Source organism: Emydura macquarii, unplaced genomic scaffold (genome assembly GCF_026122565.2).
Source record: "Emydura macquarii macquarii isolate MOO-44397 ecotype Brisbane River unplaced genomic scaffold, CSIRO-AGI_Emac_v2 contig_2676, whole genome shotgun sequence".
Taxonomy (NCBI): Eukaryota; Metazoa; Chordata; order Testudines; family Chelidae; genus Emydura; species Emydura macquarii.
In genome coordinates, this window is record NW_027132813.1 from 10,149,893 (window position 1) to 10,168,507 (window position 18,615).

An 18,615-nucleotide genomic window follows, 5' to 3' on the forward strand; every position below is an offset into this window, starting at 1 on the left:
TTTTTAAGAAACTAAACCAAATAACTCTATAGCGCATGTGTAGGGCCCTACCAAATTCACAGTCCATTTTGGTCTATTCCCCAGTCAGAGGATTTTTAAAAGTCAATTTCACGGGTTCAGATGTTTACATTTGAAGTTTCATGGTGCTGTAACAGTGGGGGGCCCGACCCAAAAGGAGGGTCATGGGGGCCCACAAAGCTGGGCTCTGAAGGCAGCAGCCGTGGAGCTTTCTGCAGCCAGGGGATGTTCCCCGAGGTGGATCTAATCTCCCCCATGCTACTGGGAGGTGCTCCAGGGTGGAGCTCCTCGCTGCTAGTCAAGTCCGGACTGGTACTGGCCAGGATTTCCTCTTTCCGTGCATGGCTGCTCTTGGGAGGAGATCAGACCCATGTCCGGGTACCTCCCCCAGTTGTAGGAAGCTCTGCAGCTGCGCTGCCTTCAGAGGCCACATGCCACCCTCACTTCTGCGCTGCCTTCAGAGCTGGCCATGCAAGGAAGAGTAAGTCCTGTCCCTCTCCAGCTGGAGTCTGGTACAAGGAAGGAGCGGGGTGCCCCCAGCTCTGCCCCTCTTCTCCCCTGCAATAACTAGATTTTATGGGGGAGATCTGATTTCACGGTCCATGATGCGTTTTTCATGGCCATGAATTTGCTGGGGCTCTACACATGTGATTTTATAAGTTTTTATGTATTCCAACTGCAGGATTACAAATTTAAACATCTATAAGCAAACAGTTGGTATTGTGAATCAGTGCCTAAAACGCTGCATTTGTGATTCTGCTCTCGGTTATACCTCTGTAACCTCACTGACTTCAATGAGTCCAATAAAAATTTGTGGGGTCACATAAATGTAAGATAGCAAAATCTGACCTATCATCTCTGCACATGTATAACAGTGATCTAAGGATCAAGATCAAGCCTTGCCTTTGAAATATGTATACGTTTCTCTATATTCAAACACTTCTATTTGGGACAACATAAACACAGCAGCAGTCAAAGTGCAAACACAGTGCAGTCAAACAGTTTTGGCACAATCCACAAGAGAAGAAAATTTGTCTGGAATTTGTCACGACTCTGCAATAATCAGTTTTATACCCAACACCACTGGGGTTGGATCAAGAAGAATTTTAATTTTTATTACCCCACTTAATAAACTTCAGACTGCAGCTCCCAAAAGAGCAAAAGAACCCACATATAGAAGTGGCTCTATGGAATTGCTATAGTATAGTCTTTCACATGCTACTGTCATGCTGGGTAGATGGGGGGGAGAGCATTGGTTATATTGTTTGACATCAATATGTCAAAATCATATTAATTCATGTGAGATATGCCATGTCAGGTACTGTTAGGAAGGTTACAATATGCTAAGATGATAATACTTATGTTCATTTGTGATGTGTGAAATGGAAGTTATAGATATATTAGATATATCTGTATTTCAAATAGTGCTGTCTGAGTAATGACTCAGACAGGATGGCTGCAGAACAATTGACTGCTTAATGGCCCATTAAGACATTGCCAGGTGCAAGGGGCCCAGGGGGAGAAGCGGGAGATATACCTGGTGAGGCACCAGGACTGGCCCATGTGGCTCTGGACTCCATTTTAGTTCCTGTAAAACTCTACATACCACATGGCCAGGACCAGAGGGTATATAAGGCAGAGGCCTTGGGAATCCATTTTGTCATCAGACACCAGTCTCCAGCTAGGACTCAGCTTCAGGTACCAACTTACCTCTGGATCAGCTCATCTACAACTGAACTGAAGCTGTGAAACAAAGGACTGAGACAGAGATTGGGTGCATACCAGAAGAACTGTACAAGCCTGCAACTCCACAATTCTCCCAGAAACTTGATGTATATGGACTTTCAATCATTTGTATGTATCTGATTTGCTTTGACCCTTTAACATTTCTCTCATGGTTTATTTCTTTCTTTTTACAATAAACCTTTAGTTTTAGTTACTAAAGGATTGGCTGGCAGCATGGTATTTTAGGTAAGATCCAAACTTATATTGAACGGGTACTGTGGCTGACACCTTGGGGTCAGAGGGAACCTATTTAGTAAAGAGCACAGAGTTTAAATAACTGGACTCTTTACTGGACCTAGTGCTGATTTGGGAGCCAGAAGCTGAAATGCAGTAAAGGGGGCTGTGTGTATTTGTATACTGGCTTCTGTGGGGATTCAGAAGCGCAGTTTGTGGCTGGTTGGGAAGTCTGGCTTCAGTGCCACCCACCAGTGCTGGGAGAATCTGCTCCCTTTTTACAGCCTGCCCTGACCTTGGCATTTTCAGGTGGCTACCCTGGGCATGGGACGGGTCACAGCTACTTTTATACAACTTTATAAAAAATTGCTGTTACAAACTCTTTAGTGTAATCTGGTTGCAGATGTTTTTAATTAACTCAGCAACCTTTAACTCCAGTTTCAACATTCCAAACAAGCCACACAAGAAAACAAGATGTATTAAATGTCCTCAACTCAGGCATATAACTTTACACAATTATCTCAACTTGGGTTCAATCCTGCAAATCCCCCATTCGTGACCTCCCACTGATGTCCCTGGGAGTTCCACATGCCGAAGACTTGCAGGATTGGGTTCTTTAATTGCCAAGTACGCATTCTCTGATCTTTACAAAATACCACAGCTCAGTCAATGCAATTCAATACATAAAAATCAATGTGAAATTATTTTGCTAAGATGTAGCTGGTGGGTGTCCAGGGGTGACACTTTTGGATACCTAAACAGTAATAACAAAAACAAAAATTACAAGTGAACAAAAAAAGAGTGCAATATGCATGAAAAAATCAATAACAAAAACCAACCACCAAGATTTGTCTAGAAAACCCCATAATCCAAAAATACATTTCCCAAAGAACTGTCTTAGAGTCAGAGTTTAATGCCACAAAGGACCACAACATCTTGAGCTTTACTTTAACTGTTAGATTTTTATATATGAAAAGAAATATTAATAATCCACACTTCCATAGCTCCTTCCATCAGACTTTCAAAGCATTTTACAAAGACTAATGTGGTTAGCCTCAACATCACTTTGAGGTACATTAATATTCTCCTGCTACAGTTAGGAAAACTGAGGCACAAGGCCCAACGCTGCTGCAAGATATTAGTCAAGCTCAGACTCAAGTCAATTAAGTGATCCCAAAATGTTAACAGAAAATCTGAGGAAAAAGCTCAAAATAAAACCTAGGTCTCCCAAACCCCCAAAACCTTGTGTTTTAACAAGGGTCTTATTCTTCCTCCCCTGTGCTGGTAGTATCAATTCCAATACTTCCCCTCGTCTGGTCTTTATCTAAATCAGTGGTTCTCCACCTGAGGGCCACATGCTGCTCAATTAGCACCACACAGCTGCAGTCCAGCTGTGTGCTAAAAAAATTCAGTTTGCTGCTCTGTCCAGCAGGGGGCAGGGCCGGCTAAGGGGGAGGGGGCACCAGGCAGCCCTTCAGGAGCACTGCCTGTGTGCAGGGAAAGCGAAGCAGTCCCCTGTGGATCGGGAGGAGCTCAGCGCGCAGCCTGCTGCTTCCTTCTTTCCCAAGCTGCAAGGAGCAGGGCTTGCTCTGCCCAGCCTGTCAGGGAGGAGACTGGCTGGGCCCCTCTTCCCAGCCAAGGCTGGCCGCTCCGAGGTGCTGGATCCTGTTCCTGTACAACAGGGGTGGGGGGTAGGGCAAGGGGGTGGGGTGGAGGGAAGAGGCATTGGGGAAGGAAGAGGGATGGGATAGAGAGAAGAGAAGGGGATGGAGTAGGGGGCAAGAGGGATGGGGGAGGAGACAATGTGGAAAGGAAAGGGGATGGGGTGGGGTGGGGTGGGGGAGAGGAAGAGAAGGGGATGACTGAGAATACCGCCACCAGGGGGAGCACTGCCTCCTTGCTTCTAGGCCTCCGCATCAGAGGTGTCTGGAGAAATGGTGGGGGCATGTGCCCCCCACTAGCCACAGCTATGTGTCACCTCTGGGGGATGAGCATGCTCCAGGGTGCAGCGCGCCCTGGGCTGGCTGCAGCAGACACTGCCCGCCTGCCTGTCTCCTGCTGGCCTTGTCCAGACCTGGAGCTCACAGCCAGAGCAGGAGGCTGCCCTGTAAGTCCCATCTCTGGGGGCAAAGCTGGTGCGGGGTGGAAATTTGTCCCATGGGCGGCTTCCCAGCTAGGGTCCCCCATGGTTCTCCCCTATCCCAGACTGTCTGGGAGCAGGTGTTGAGTGACGTGCCCGACCAAATACATGGAAGCTGCCAGATCTCCCACTAATGTGAAACCAAATTAATTTGAACAGTTAATGTTTTGACTTTATTTTGCTAATTTAAAATGCTCTTGGTAGACATTTGCCAGTGTTCAAATGAAAGGTACAATATCAATTTGAATCAAATTGCTGTCAGATAACAAATAATGAACCTTATTATTTTGGTAAAATTATTTGGTAATATATATATATATTGTGTGGATGCAGCCCACATAACACACAGAGAGCTGCATAGGTGGCCCACGGTGGTAAATAGATGGAGAGCCACTAATCTAAATGCACCACACACAGTCTATTCAACTTCTTATTAGATGTGATTATGTGCATGCGTAATGTCCTCTGTATACAGTGTAAAACAATGAGTCCTGTGGCACCTGAAAGACTAACACATTTTTTTGGGCATAAGCTTTCATGGGGAGAAACCCACTTCGTCGGATGCTGTTTCTGCCCACAAAAGTTTATGCCCCAAAAAAATGTGTTAGTCTTTCAGGTGCCACAGGACTCTCGCTGTTTTGCTAAAGACAGACTAACATGGCTACTCCTCTGGAACTGTGTACAGTGTGTGATATTCATTTGGTCTAATTCTTTCTGATGATTCCAACCAGAGCAAAAAGTGAGAACATCTTTTTCACTAAGTGAATCTGTAAATCTCTTCCTATCCCATTACTGTTAACAAACCATGTATTAGTAATCATTTATATAGCAGAGTACATAGCAATGTGCATGGTGTTTTGTAGGAAAAAAAAAACATTTCATGCCCTGCAGTTATGATCTAAAATCAGCAGGGAGAAGACAAGACACAGGACAACAGTTCAGCAAAGGAAAAGTGTGGAAAAGTTATTGGTGAGAATAAGGCAAGGATTGCTGGAATAAATATGGTTTTAAGGAAACATTTGCAGGAGGGTGAAGTTGAGGATGTGCCTGGTGGATTTAAAGCAATGGGATGGTTCCAAGCAGAAAGGGACAGCAAGAATGACAGGGCAAAGCTGGGAGTAAAAAAACAGGAATGTTTGTTAAAAAAAGAATTGTATCCATGGAGAAAGGGATAGAATCTCCAAGAGCTGATTCTCAGTGAAGAAGGGAAACTTTGCTGATAAGACAGGAGGGAACAGATGGTAATCGTCACTTTCTGTGTGACACTGCAGCACCAGAAGGATGTGCCACAATAAATATGTAACAGGCACATTTCTCTTCGTTATTTTAGCTTTTTTGTTAGGAGCAACTGAAGTGCTTACGTTGTTAAGGATTTAAAAGCTGCATTTCTAAATGTCGTATGTGTACCCACAACAACATCAGAGTAATTGCCACTGAGAGATGAGAAAAAGTAGAGGAAACAGTGTTCTCAATTAGAGTTTACTTTGGCATGTACTTATAGTACTGAACTGTTTAAATTGAGAGCAAGCTCTGTCTCACATCAGTTTCGTGGGATGTGTTCAGAACACAGATGCCGTGATACATGATACATAAATGATACATAAAAAAAAAGAAATCTCATTTAAGTTTCTTCACACCAAGTTCAAATGAAAAAAAAAAATCAAGTCTGCTGTAGACTAGAACAAAATGAAGGGAAAAGTTACATGTGGTTATATGAGAGGGAACAAATAAATCACATTATTATTTAAGTAAACATCCCATTCACATGTATCATGGTGCTTTTAATTAAAGTAACTTATTTAGAGAAAAAATTCAGGAATTTCTCAGTACAAGCATTCAGAAGGGAGAAAGTATCTTCAGTATTAATTATGAGCAGACAAAAGCTCTTTAGAAAGTGGCATGGGACTCTGTTTTCCAAGTGAATTTTCTCTGGAGACGTTTACAGTAATTGGAACTCTATTTGCCATATTCTGAGTATGCAGGTTAAAGGAGATTGTCCTTGTTCTGGATTTCTGTGTGCTGTTAGAGAAAAGCCTTTCACAAGCTGTCTGGGACACATGCTACTTAGCCTCAGCTGTAAGAACAAGGTTTACCTCTGTCTTATGAAATGCCAATGTTCCATCTGTAATGTAAGAAATCCCTAGTGAAGTATGTGTATGAGATAATCCATTAATTTTGTCTTCAACTAAATTTTAAGTTTCCTTTACCTCACACACCTAATTTTGTTACCTCTTAAGCCAAAAATTACATCTTACTGAACAATACCGTTACCCCTGAAGCAAAAATTTCCTGAGAACTCTGGTTTTCAGAAGTTAATTAGACCAACCTTTTTTAAAGTGTGTACACTTACCAACTGCTATTAACTATGGTGTAAGGACTGTGGAGTTATAACTTGCTTCACAGTCCTTTTTACACTAAATGTTTGTGGTTAAAAAGCTATTAAAAAGGATAATTACATGTTTATGGGCTTTGCTAAACGTAATTTCTTTATATATGTATAATAAGGATGAAAAGATTACACCACACTACATACTTTTAAGGAAGGATTATAATTAGAAGAAATTCTTGGATAATTATGCATGCATTCTAAAACCTAATTATGGCAACAAAAAAAAACAAACACATTTTGTGCATCTAACATAAGTAAAGGATTTTGGCTATGTAGGTGGACTTAACTTTTCTACCTACAGTCCCCTGAATATGGGATATTTACAGTGGATTTTGACTGCAGCACCATGTTCTCCCCAAGCTAGAAGAAACTAATGAATTCAGAACAAATGCATTTTAAAAACCTACAGTTTAAAGAAGCTGGGGTACACAAATTTACACTTATGAAATTTACTTGGATAAAAAGTTTAGTCAAGCGGTACGAGCCCAGCGCTATGGCCAGGAACTGAAACTCCTGTACAGTAAACCTTGCTTGGACTAAGATTTCATCTGTCTCCTTGGGCTATTCCCTCCTGATCTGATTTTCAAAATGGCACTTAGTCACCTAATTTCCATTGTCTTTTGATAGAAGTTAGGTGCCTAGTTGCTGTTTGTGCCTTTGAAAATCTCCCCATTTAGCTTCTACCTCAATTTCCCCATCTGTAAAAGATACCCAAAGCTTGCCTACTTTTACAGGTTTTGTGAGGGTTAGTCAATGTTTATACAATGTTTTGAAAATGAAGAGCACTGTTATTTTAGCCACGTAAAGAGAAAATAAGGGCCTGATTCTGATACCACAGCTCTGTGAGATTGGAATCAATCCTCGAATATTTACATCTAACGAATCAAGTTAACCATCAGACAAAAGTATTCTAATAGTAATAAATCAGGCCAGGCATTTTGAGACATTTAAGATTTCCAAATTATTTTACACAAAGAATGAGGGTAAAATGAAGAATGAGATTAAAACAGAAAGCTTTGGTTTCCTCGTACATTCACTCTACAAAATGTAAATGTAACAGAAGTGCTAACTAAATGTACTGTACTAAAGCAAATGGTTTTAATTACAGACCAAGTACAATTTAATAAATTAAACAAAAATGCCCTTACAGAGCTTTCAGAAAGTGTAAAAACATGTTTTGTTTTGTTTTTGGTTTGTGTTCCCCGTATACTGTTTGCTTTCTACTATTACCTTCCAGGCTCTTTGTGATTTTGTGATAGCGATAGTGATTTTTATGTAAGTTGCAACTGCAGCATTATCTTGGCCCCTCGGGACGCTGGGGAAAAAAAAGTGTTCCATCACACTGGTCTGAAGCAGAGAATTTTTTTCCTCTCTTATGCCTCAATGGTTTGCTCTGAAATTGGGAGGCCACAGCTAGTGGGATCCCGCAGGGGTCAGTCCAGGGTCTGGTACTATCCAATAGTTTCATTAGTGATTTGGATAATGGAATGGAGAGTATGCTTATAAAATCTGCAGACGACACCAAGCTGGTAGGGATTGCAAGCACTTGGAGGACAGATTTAAAATTCAAATTACCTTGACAAATGGGAGAACTGGTCTGAATTCAACAAAATAAAATTCAATAAAAGACAAATGCAAAGTACTTCTCTTAGTAAGGAAAAATCAAATGCACTAATACAAAATGGGGAATAATTGTCTAGGTGATAGTACTGCTGAAAAGAATCTGGGGGTTATAATGGAACACAAACTGAAAACAACTCATCAGTGTGATGCAGCTGTAAAAAAATGAATATGATTATGTTGTATGTAAGACAAAGGAGGTAACCGTCCTGCTGTACTCAGCACTGGGGAGGCCCCAGCTAGAGTACTATGTCCAATTCTGGGCACCACAGTTTAGGAAAGATGTGGACAAATTGGAAAGTGGCCAGAGGAGAGCAACAAAAATGATGTGGACAATTTGGAGAGAGTCCACAGGAGAGCAACAAAAGTGATAAAAGGTTTAAAAAACCTGACCTAGGAGGACAGATTAAAAAAACTGGGCATGTTTTCAAGTGACAGAGTTCTGGACTAAGCATGTCTGCACTCGAAAGCTGTTGCGGGTTTTGTGGATCTGCATCCAGTGATCCAGAACAATGGCTGCAAGCCTAGTCTGTCCATACCACATTGTAATGCCCAGTTAAGCTCCTTTTGGGATCACTGCATGCACACAGCACTGCACAGTTTCAAAACAAGCGGTCAGCATTCTGGGCAGACATCCCCTAGTACACTGCTTCCTCACTGGACTCTATGCATTCTGGGATTCTTTTCCCGCACATAGTTAAATACAGTACTGGAATAAAGTTACCAAAGAAGTTGTGGAATCCTCATCCTTGGAGGTTTCTAAGAACAGGTTAGACAAACACCTGTCAGGTCTGACTTATGATCTAGGAATACTTGGTCCTATCTCAGTATGGAGGGATGGGCTAGATGATCTCAGCGATCCTTCCAGAACTACATTTCTATGATTGTGGAATACTTACCAAAAGGCACTGGAATTCTGGGACTTGGGATCAAAATAAATAATTTGCATGATTCTTGTTTCATCCCATCATCCATCTTGTTACGAGCCAGAGCTATTTTTAAAGCACTGTCAGGCAGCATGGAGGAAACATTGCTGAGCACTGCAGTCATCACAGTGATTAATTCAAATAGAATTCTGCAAATATACGTCACATTGTGCAGTGATTTCAGAGCCAGGTAGATATAGTCGTCCCCCCCCGAGGAGGATGGAATCAAGAAGATACTGGTGCTTAATCTTTTCCTGAAGTGGCTTCATCGAGTGAGCTGCCACTTTTGGGCTCAGCCAACTAAATGAATAGATTCCAAGGCCAGAAGGGACCACTGTGATAATCTAATCTGACCTCCTGCATAGCACTTCCCTAAAACAATTCCTATAACTTTTAGAAAAACATCCAATCTTGATTTAAAAATTGTCAGTGAGGAAGAATCCACCATGATGGTAGGTAATTTGTTCCAATAGTTAATTACTCTCACTTAAAAATTTATACCTTATTTCCAGTACTAACACTGACTGATGGGACAGGATAGGAATGCAGACCTGGAATGTCCAGCAGTGGAAGCAGAACTTCAGGAAATAAAGGCCACTTTCCTAGAAATATGTGCAGAGCACGCCCTGGAGCTGCAGTAGTGGAACACCTACATGAGAGCTCCTCTCAGCATGAAGAAGCATGTGGCCACTGCTATCTGGAAACTCATCAGTCACCATGATTGCTACCAGTCAGTAGCTACCCAATTTGGTGGTGTTAGATCATCTGTGAGGGCTTTTGCAATGGGGGTGTGCGCTGCTATCAAGAAAGTGCTGTTCCCTTAAGTCATAAAGCTTGGCAATGCACAAGATGTTATTCATGGATTTACTATTGAAGTTTCTGAATCATATTGGGGCTACTGATGGGATCCATATATCTATCCCTTTGCTCCCAACATCAAGCCACAAGGTTCATCAACAGAAAGGGATGTTTCTTTATAGTGCTGCAAAATTGGCTGAACACTATAGAAAGTGCACCAATATTAATGTGGGGGTGGTCTGCAAAGGTCCACAATGTGGGGATCTTTAGAAACTCTGGCCTGCAATGAGAAACAACTTTTGTTTCCATGAACCACTCTGGACACTGATGGTGCTGCCATTCCTCCTGTCACTACCCTCTGCTTCCCTGACTTATGAAGCCTCTGACTGGGTGCTTGGATAGGAGAAAGGACCTGTTTAACTATATCCCAAGTAGCTGCAGAATGTTAGTGCAACATGTATTTGGAACGCTTGATGGGTAGATGGAGGTGCCTGTTGTCGAGGCTGAAGGCTGATGAATAATATCTGCCTTGTGTAATAGATGTTTGCTGTGTTTTGCACAACCTATGTGACAGCAAAGGAGATAGCTTTGCTGATAAGTGGAAGAAAATGGTGTACAGAATTCCTAAAGTTTCTGAAGAAAGGCAGCATCTACCAAAAGCACTGGTCAGGGACACAGAGCCAGGGATGTATTCTACTCTGAGGCTAGGGCAAACTTGTGAACAATATATATATATATATATATATATATATATATATATATATATCTTTCTGTAAGGCTTTTATCATGATCAGTGCACGTCTTAACATTTATTTATCCTCGTGGACTGATTTTAGTACACCACAGGTAGGGATTTCATTGAATCATGTAAAGCTCTTATGAAATTTTCAAACAAACAATGTCTTGACATTTTCAATTAATGATTAAGAAATAACAAATAGTACACCACGTTAAACATTGTGAATAGTAAAAAAACAAATAATCTTTATTGAACATAATGCAAAGTTAAAAGTCCAGTCCAAAACATACAAAACAAACAAAACAAAAACAGAAAGTGCTGAATGCACTCAGATATGTGCTTTCAACATTCCAGCTTTGTGTACATGAGAGGGGTCAAAAATGGTCTTTGCATCTTGGGGTGTTGGATGATAGTAGAGCCTGTCCCTTACAGGTGAAGGCATTTTTTCCTAGTATCCAATGACCTCCTGATTGTCTTGTGGCATAGAACGCTGAGGGGAGGGCCTGTTCCTTGAAATTGATGCTGAACCCTAGTATGCAGTTATCAGAGGGAGAGGGCTGCAGGACAGATTGGGGTGGTGTCCTTGAACATGGTGCAGTTATGTTTTCCGGCAGGGTTGCTTGCCTCTTCAACATCCCCAGCAGCTGTGCCTACAAGATCCTGGCCATTTCCCTTGTCCTCCTCCTCTCTCTCCTCTTTATCATACATAAGGAAATCTTCCCTCCACTCCTCCATCTTTTTACCCTTCTGCTAGGATGCAGACATGAGGTCAGTAAACATGTCATCTCTTGACCGACATTTCTTCTTATACAGATTGGCCAGCTTTCATTCAATGTTAACACCCCAGTGGTCTCTGTAATATGTCAGGAGAAAGAAAAAAACTCAACTGATCATTGTCCAAATCACAGCCTCCAAGCCAACAATGATCAAATGTTGTTTTTCCTCAGGTTTGCAATTCTATTCCTGTAGGCTCTTCCCAGTTGTGGGTGAACTTGAAGACAGTAAGATATTTTTTAAAATTCTTCCTTGTTTGCATAGAACCTTTGCTAGTGCAGTGAGAGTGAGTTGGTTGGCAGGTAATGTCATTGGCACATAGGGGAGATGGTTAATAATTGCTTATGCAGGCATCAGGTGAGTGGTGGGTGAGAGAGAACAGGATGGCCAGCAGGGACAGACATTCATTTGCATGTGTATCTCTGTAGGTTGACAGTGGGATGGGTCCTGGTGGGGGCAGCAGAGGAAGGCTGATAATTGCACGTGCTCCTCCGTAGGCGATCCTTACTTTTGAAGGATGTTACCTTGAGATGTGCCCCCAAAAGGCAAAGAAAGATTCTGTTCAAAAAGGCAATGGGCAAACATGCTGGGCTGTTGTTTGCCAAGACAGTGCCCCCAGAGCTGGTACAGAAGTGGAAGGGAACCACAAGCTAGATGGGCACTGCCAAGAGAGCAGGACTGTCATGCAATCTCTGTATCAAATTAGACTGCTGTCTTTTTAACATCTGCAGGTCAGTTTAAAGTGCACTGCAAAATAAGGAGAATTTTGCAGTAATCCAAAGGGGCAGGGGGACACCTTAAAATCTCTTTACTTTCTGAAATTGTCTGTTTAGCTGGAGTTGGGTGATCTACCTCATAATGACACAAGTTTGCTCAAAGCTGTGGGCAATAATAAAAATGTGAGCCAGAAAAAGGTTTCTAGTGTTTCTCTTTCCTGTATCTGCCATTACAAATAAACATATCTTCCATTCAGTGTGCCTCATTTTTAACCCACATATCTTAAATGTGGGTAAAAACGGCATCTTAAATGGGGGCAGCCAAGAGGGAGAGAGAGCAATAATACTACAGTGATTGTGGGGCAGAACCTGGCAAGTTTCTGCTGGAGATGGTGTATTTTGGAAATAAATGGGACAGAGTTTTACATTCTGGTGCAGCCCCTATTTTGAGCAAAGAGAGGTGGGATTTAAAGCAGAGGAGGTCGAGAGAGGGTAGACCAACATGATGGTGTCCTTAAAATCCCAGAGCTAAGTTGTTTAAATCTCCTGGTACAGTTGTATTGTATTGTAATACAGCACATAATACTTACTGGAAGAGGTCCCCTCCTCAGGCTGGATCTCCAGCTGTGATTCAGGTTGGTCCTCTGCCTATGTTTCAGGGGCCTCCTGGATCTCCAGCACTGTGTCTACCTCATGGTTCAGGAGGTTGAGTAGGTTGACAAGATCCTGGATTTTGGAATCAATCTTGTCTGTCTTGGTAACCTGGCCAGCATCTACGGGAGCGTTCTCAGTAGAGTCCACTATGTTATGTGGTTCCATGGTGGTATCTCTGCCAAACAACATGATCCAGCTCATCATAGTAGCTGCCAAACCATGAGAGCTCAACCAGAGGCCTTATGATTGATCCTAACATTCTTAAAACACAGACAGAGCTCCTTTCCTCTGTGGCAGCATCGGATCAGGTTCCAGGAGTGCCCCCTGTCCTTCATTTATTCTGATAGCCACTTACAGGCATGTGCATTATGGTTATTGATCTTCAGATGGGCTGGCATTCACGCCTCTCCCCAGAGGACAATGAAGTCCAGGACCTCAGCCCAGGACCACATAGGAGCATGAGGTATGGCTGCTGAATAATCATTTCCATGAGCTGGAATCACGAACAGCCACACTTGGCTGCATGCCACCATTTAAATAGGGAAGTGACAGTCACGTTAAGATGACTCCAGAGCACTAGAGGGCACACAGGTAAACAGACAGGCTGACCCAGATAGCCAGCAAAGCAGCATGGGATGCAGCAGAAGGACTGCCAGATACAGAACAGTTGTTTCAGGATGGGGATAGATCCACACTGGCTTTGTTGGGGGTAAACTCATCCTACATCTCAGCATAGCCACTTCCAAAGTGAATTTATTAATGTGGGGTAAAACATCAGATGAGTCACAACAAAAAATTGTGTGTGGACGCAAGGCACTTTATCACGAAATAATTCAAGTTAACCCACAACTTTTAAATGAACAAAAAAAATACAGTGCTTTGCTTTTTGAACGTTCAGGAGCAGCACGGGACAGAAGCTGTCTTTGCCAGTTCTACCCTACACCCCAAACCCAAAAATACACTCCAAGGAAGTGAGCAGTTTTATTGGAGAGAGGCCTATAGTTTAATGGGCTTGGTTTACATGTCTGTAGATGTATATTTCCTGACCCAGCAAAAGTACCTACACAACCGCCTCCCACGCAGATTATTCCTACTTTGGGCCTGAATAATCTTTGTCAGGAAAGGGACGTATGCCAACCAAAATATGGCTGCATACATTAACACTGCCTTTGTAGACAAAGTATAATTCCAGAATGTATCCCATTAAGAGTGATCTCATTTCACAGGCTCAATTGCATTAAAGTATGGGAGGAAAGAATGGTTTATTTTACAACCACTACACAATTGATCAGCAGCATCCCTGACTAGGCTTATGTTTTAATTGCAGGCCAACAGCAGCAGGATTGAAATTAAAGCTGAGTTCCAATAAACTAAACCAGACTTGAGGATTCTATGCATCATTTGCTCTTATCCTTTTCAGTTTATTCAGTTATGTGATTAAAATATGGTCATTAGACTTTAAAAGATTTTCTTCCCTCACCCCTGATATGCTTGCTTAGCAAGGGACACAATGTTTTAATGGGTACCCATCACAAATGGTCCATGAGACTAAAAGTTCAACTTCATATCCCCGTTTGGAGTCTATTTAAAAAACAACCACTCTCCTATCCCCCACTTCAGAGACTGTGTGCTGTGAACCATCCTGCAAAGGAGTCTAGCTTTTTTATTCTTTCTGAACTAAAAAATACGGAGAAATGTTTAGTGGATGCCAAATAACTATTACAAATAAAGCAAACAAGCAATAATAAATGATATCAGGAATATGCACAGCTTGGGTGTAACCTGCAATTAGGCAAAGTGAGACCACACTTAGAAAGAATGCCTGGGAACTGTAGCTCCCATTCCATCTGCTTATAAAGTCTGCTAGGGAGGAACTTCCTGTTCATGCTTCCTGAGACCAAACTAAAACAGTCCCTACCTCAACCAATTACATCATTAGTAACATCTTCACTGCCAATTGAAAAAAAAAAAAAAAAGGCCACCCCTACCCGCAAATGGCACTCAGATCTTATGGGTGCCTAGCTTGATTTAAACTGCATGCCCTTTCTTTTGGCATGGGGGTGGGGAGCAGGGATGGAGATAGTGGGACTAGTGTAGGAGAAAAGTTTAGCACCGTAGATGTAGGAGGTGGAACAACAAACCACCACATCTAGTCCCTCCCTATAGTTCAAATCAAGACTGAAAACAATGCTTTTCCTCCATACCTAGGCTGCACCTTTCTGGAAGGTTCTGTATCCTAGGCTAAAGAGGATAAAATCACCCATAGCAAAAATCTTTTGAAATATTTTAGATTCCTATTCCTAATTTTGGATGACTGGGGGCTGTGGACCACTAATAAAACTAGCTCAGGGTAATCATTCTGCTAAAAGTCATTACCAAGCTCTGATTTCTCTGTTCTCCTGTTTCCATTTAGATCCAGAGCCCTTTTCTGCACAGAGACAGCAGCCTAATCTTAGGAATCCATTCTCACTCACTAAAGAGCTAGTAAGTAGTGAAGAAAAAAAGTTAGCCAAACTTACAGGGAGGCTCATATTCAGGTGGCAAACTTCCAGTAGTAGTGAGCAAGGCACTTTTGTAATTTAATCAGCACACAATACACAAAAGAAATAGGATTAATCTCAATGAAAATACTGTACTCTGCTACTTACTGCTCTCTCAGTGTGCTCAAGTAATTCTCATCAAGGGCTAGAAGAACCTGGACTCAGCTTGGATCTCTCAACCTCAAAACAAAAAGCAGAACAGAAGAGAAAGTAAAAGAAAGTCCAGAAAACCATTTGTTTTGCAGTTGTGAGGAGAGGCTAGTGAAGTACCAAATCTTAAACTTTGGAAGTTTCCAGTGAAGCTGTTCACACATGCATGCATCTGAGAGCTTAAATTGGTCTTTAATGCCCATGTATGAGAATCTGATTACAAGATGTCACTCATGGTAAAAAAAAAAAAAAAAAAAAGTAAACATTTACAAAACTTGACACCAACAGAAACATCATCGCCATATCTTTCTCTAGATATTAGTCTCCAGTGGAAACTGCTTAATGAAAAAACATACATTCCTCTGAGTATGCACAACCCAGACATTGCATGTGGTGCTAAATGCATAAAAACATGAAAGTGCTGTTGGACTAGAAAACAGAATAAACAAAAGTGAGAGCGACCCATCTTTTTTTCAGTGTCCAAACTGAGGAAATAGGGAAGTAGTAAATCAAATGTTTAAAATTCTTTGTTTTAATAACTGAAAGTGACGAGCAGAGTCCAGCTTGATAACCATCATGCTCAGAGCTGGTTGGAAAACTCATTTTTCATCCCATAAAAAAATTTCAGAATTAAAAGAAATATTCATCCCAAATCAGAAGAAAAAGCAAAGTTTCAAAAATGTTCATAAAACAAAAAATTTTAAAATCCGTTAATGTCAGCCTAAACCTTTTGTTTCAACAAATTCGAAATGTTTTGTATCAGCTTCAACCCTTTGAAGTACATTTCTAAACAAAATGGCATTTCCAAACCCCCAAAAAATCAACTTTTGCTTGTTCCAAAAAAATCGAAATGTGACATGTCTACGTTTCTGAAAGTCTTATTCCAGATTTTTTTTGTTAAATGTAGAAATCAATGCACTTTGGGGGGAAATTCCCGTTTCGTTTTTTGACCGGCTCTAATGCTCGTTCGAAAATGAAATTGACATCACGCACGCCAAGGCTGCAGCAGCTCCCAGCAACGCGGGAGGGAAGGTGGAGCTGGGACTGTCTGGGAACTCCCCATGCACTGAAGCGCCGCCGCGCTGAGCTTTAACGCTCCGCCTGCCTTTGATTAGCCCAGCTCCCTGCCTTTCCTCGGCCCACTATCCGACTCCCTCTCCCCCGCCAAGTGCAGGGGTTGTGCCTGAAAACTCCCGCCCGCAAACTTTCCAGCGCGCGCTCGCTTTTTCATTGGATTTTACCCCAAAAGACAAAGCCCCACCCGCCAGAGCTGAGCTGCTCATTTACCCGCCCTCGGTGCCCCGCTCTTCCAGACATTCACTGGCGCCTTCGCCCGCTAGCCGCCCCCAGACTGCCTGCAGCGTGGGCCAGGGTTAGGAAATACCGGTTCAGAGCCCTGGCACAACAGGGGCGACGAGGAAAGCAACTCCACGCAGCGCGTGTTCCCAGTAAAGTATCCGGGGGAGGGGGCCTAAGCCAACCATTGCTTTGCTATGGAACTCGCCGGCTCGCTGACAGCCCTGCCTCCTAAATGAGCAGGGAAGTTTGTGAACCTCCCCTCCCCCCAAATCTGCATTCAGTTCTAAATCAGCCCACGGTCATCTCAAAAGGAAATGTCAGCAAACAGCCTCCTCGTCCCTGATCTTTGCCTACTTGGCTCTGCGGTGCACGAAGCTGCTCACTCTGTCCACAGAACATGTTTGCAAGGCAGGGTGAGCCGGTGGATAGGGCCAGCCTGACTGAGGCGTGCATGCCCCTAACACGGGATGATTGGTAACAGCTGGGAAAAGTCCCCTTTTTTTTTTTTTTTTAATTATTTTAATTGCGTTATTTGCAATAGCCGCCCACTCGGAGACGGGCCGGAGAAGCCGAGGGCCTCCTGCAAGGCTGATCTATGCAAGAAAGGCGTGCTCGGCTTCCCCATCCCGCTCTGCTGCAGCCGCGGGTCTCAGCCCCCAGCCCGCCCCTCCCGCAGCAGGGCTGCGCCGCTGGCGGGTCGGACCCCAGGGCGGTGGGGCGCCGGCAGCCCGCTCCCGGGGGGGCGAAGCAGGACATCCCGGCTGGGCTCGGCGCGCCGGAGCTAAGGGGTCGGTGTCCTACTGCGAGCAGCGGCCGAAGCATCGCAGCACGACGGGAGCCAACCAACCAACCAAGCTCCTGCCAAAGCTTCCCCAGGCCAGGGGCTGCGTGTACCTGCGCGCCGGAGCCTGGCGGGGGCGGGTCCGTCCCTGGGTCAGTCGCACGGGCCTCGCCCTCCCAGCTGAGAGCAGCCCTGCGAGCTGCGCTGCGCTCCGTCCTACGGGGAGTGCAGCGGGGCCGGCCCGCCCGGGGGAGGAGAGAGCGGCTCACACAGGCCCGCCCCGCCGCCTGGGCAGGCCCTGGCAGCGGGGACCCGGAGCAGGCGCACTAGCGGGGTCGGAGCGAAGAGATCAACCCCGCTTCCCCCGCTTAGCGGGCCGCCAGATGCGCAGGGACCGGTCCCGCGCGCCCGCCGATAGCCCGGGCGCGGGAGTCTCCGCCGCGGCACCTGCCCAACCTGGCCCTGGGCGTAGATCCTGACCCTGACCCTCTCCTCCCCCCGCTTGCAGGGCTTCGCGAGACGGAGGACAAGAATGAGCCGGGCCCCCACCTGCTGCAGGGCAGACACTTTAGAAGTGCAAAGAACAACCCCAAGCCTGCAAGGCTCCAGGGCGGAGCGGCTTGTTTTCTCCAGGGGGGTCGCTGCTGGCCAGGCCTGGGCCCAGAAACACTGTCTCCAGTCAACAGCAAGAGCACCTGGCTCTTACCTAGCGCTTTTCAGCAGTAGAGCTCAGAGCACTTCCCAGTAGTATATTTATTCTCACCGTACTGCGGGAAGGAAGTATTACTAGCTCCTTTCACAGCCAGGGACGGCACAGAGAGTTGCTGAATGACTTGATAAGGACCCAGGCAGCTTGTGGCAGAGCAGGGACCTGAAGCCACCTCTCAGAGTTGTGCCCTAAGCACCAGACCGTACCCTACAGCACTGAATAGACTGCTGAACCGGAAGCATGAACTGAAGTTCAGCTGTCTTGGAATCAGGACCACAGCAGTAAACACTAAGTCAATGTGTGACCTTGGAGCAGTCACTTAACTTCTCCATGGTTCAGTTGCTCCAGCGGTAAAATGGGGTGGATTGAGGTTTAGCATAGTGTTTGCAAAGTGATGTAAGAA

At 44.0% G+C, this 18,615-nt stretch overlaps 1 protein-coding gene across 5 annotated transcripts in view; it reads right to left on the minus strand.

The window, feature by feature from the left end:
- The window catches only part of EPHX1 (epoxide hydrolase 1), a 41,559-nt gene extending 23,277 nt beyond the window's left edge, over positions 1-18,282 (minus strand). Inside the window, exons 1-2 of one of the 5 annotated variants that reach the window (XM_067564858.1) lie at positions 18,267-18,282; positions 15,382-15,453 (exon numbers count right to left, since the gene is read on the minus strand). The gene's annotated coding sequence lies outside the window, so the exon portion shown is untranslated. Of the gene's footprint in view, positions 1-15,381; positions 15,454-16,710; positions 17,045-17,076; positions 17,111-17,616; positions 18,156-18,266 lie in introns of those variants that run through there. The other 4 variants (XM_067564854.1, XM_067564857.1, XM_067564856.1 and 1 more) reach the window with 4 other exon arrangements.
- Positions 18,283-18,615: the final 333 nt, after the last annotated feature.